A 2,451-nucleotide genomic window follows, 5' to 3' on the forward strand; every position below is an offset into this window, starting at 1 on the left:
TATTTCGTACAGAACATCTCAAACATTCTTGATCATCTTTATACCTCCAATCACACCAGCACCCTCCCATAACCCCCCACTGGAGCCCATATACTCTGTCATCCCTGTTAAGGCTCACTGTGTCAAGTCAGTGTCCACAGACATCCCCCTGTGCAAGTCCATCCACTGAGGTCTACTCAGTATATCCAGAGTCCCTTGTTTTAGGAAGAACAGCTCTTCTTCGCCTAACAGCAATCAGCTGCAAATAATTCTTCAGACAAGATTTGGGTCTACTGTTCATTTTCCCAGTTCTATGCTGGGCTTTTGTTTACCTAAGTTTGCATGGGACCTATGTATGCTGATACCATTGTCATAGAATCATATGAGCAGGTTTCCAGGAGCTTATAGGACTCTGTTTCCATATGGTCATGCACCTCTCACTGGCTCCTACAATCTTTCCATGCCCTCTTCCTCAATGGTCCCTGAGCCTTGGATAGGTGAAGTTTAATAAAGAAGTCCTATCCAAGGATTAGCACTCAGCAGACTCTTGATCTCTAAGCTTTGGCCATTTGTGACCTTTTGTGTTCCTGACCCTCTGCTGCATGAAGGAGCCTCATTAATGAGAACTGAGAGATTCATTTGTGTCCTCTTCTTTACCCCTGTTCTATGTTCCATGAGCCTTAGGTATAGAGGTTGCATTGTAGATGTGTCACTTAGGCCTAGGCAATTCAGAGACATTATCTGTGTGTGACCAGTTGTGGTACTTGCTAATAGTTTCCAACTGGTGCAAAATGTGCTTCTTTGATGAGTGGTGACTGGGATATTTGTCTGTAAATATAAGGATACATATTTTGGACCTAGTAAGAAATCACATTATTCTAGGGATGTGACAATCTTGGAGTTTCCTCTTAGACATATGACCACTCCAGCCATGTGTATCTGGTTATGTTTACAATACTACACTTAAGTTTCCTCCCACTGAGTGGGCTTTTAGTCCAATTAAGTAGCTGTTGATTGCCCCCAAGATAAAAGTACCACTACTGTACCAATGTCGTATGCTGTGTTGGCCATTGATGTGTTAACAGATTCTTGTGAGACAAGCCAAGATTTATGGAATGCCTACAACTATTTGAAAACATAGTTTTGATTAATTACAAAGACATGAAAAAGTTTGTTTCTAGCTTGCTATGTAAGGAGAGAATTGTCTAGACCTGTTTCTTCTTTGTAGTGACATTTTATAAAAGGACATGGGGGCCTGGAGAAATAGTGAGCAGTTAAGGGCACAGTCTGCTCCTACAGAGGCCATGGGTTTGATTCCCAACACCCACATGGCAGATAACAATCATCTGCAGCTCCAGTTCATGGGATTCAATGCTCTTTTCTGGCCTCCTGTGGATATTGCATGATATAGGTGCATTTACATACATGCAGGTAAAACACTCATACACATAAAAAAAATTAAAAAGAAAAGGACACGATTAATGAGAGGTTGGACTAAATAACAACAGTAAAAACACAACAATAGGCCGGGCGTGGTGGCTCACGCCTTTAATCCCAGCACTTGGGAGACAGAGGCAGGCAGATCTTTATGAGTTCAAGGCCAGCCTGGTCTACATAGTGAGTTCTGGTCAGCTGGGACTACAGGGAGACCCTGTTCCAAAAAGACAAAAAACAAAACAAAACAAAAAAAATCCACAACAATAATGTAAACAATGTAAAGATTCCCTGACTGAGGAGGTGGCTCAGTCAGTAAAGTACTTGCCAGGGAAGAATGAGGACTTGAATTCAGACCCCTAGCTACATAAGCGCCACGCACCATGGTGGCACTGGGAAACAGGGCAGAATGATGGACAGGTATCCTGGCACTTGCTTACCAGCTGGTCTGGTAAAATTGTGACCTAAGCAATGGCAAATGTCATGTTATTTACTGAGAGGGGTAATGCGGTAGAATAAACTTCTGGAAAAAAAAAGTTTGTTTGGATGCATTAAGTTCAAATTTCTGGAAGACACCCAAATAAGGATGTAGATGAGAAAATTGAACTAAACCTATAATTTAGAACTGATCCTTCAGGATGCATATGGAATAATAAGTCATGTGCTGACACAGGCAAACTGGAAAGGAAGAGGATTCTAATATTTTTATTTTTAAAACTCTGTGCACGTGTGCGTGTGGGGGGGGGGTTGGGATGTGCATGCCAATCTGTGGGTATACTGTGGTAAGGTTGACATGAGCTGTCTTTATCACTCTCCTCCTACTTTTAGACAGAGTCTCTCATTGTAGCTGGAGCTTACCAACTGGCTATAGTGGCTGGTCCAGCAAGCCCTCAGTACCCTCCTGTCTCTACCTCCTAGTGCTGGGCTTTTTATATGGGCAATAGGGATCTGAACTCAGTTCTCAGTTTATGCAGCAAGCACTTTGCCCACTGAATCATCCCTGCAGCCTCTGAGACCTTTAACCTTAAAGGCATAGTA

This window comes from Nannospalax galili, unplaced genomic scaffold, assembly GCF_000622305.1.
Source record: "Nannospalax galili isolate Female #2095 unplaced genomic scaffold, S.galili_v1.0 scaffold550, whole genome shotgun sequence".
In the NCBI taxonomy this organism is placed as follows: domain Eukaryota; kingdom Metazoa; phylum Chordata; class Mammalia; order Rodentia; family Spalacidae; genus Nannospalax; species Nannospalax galili.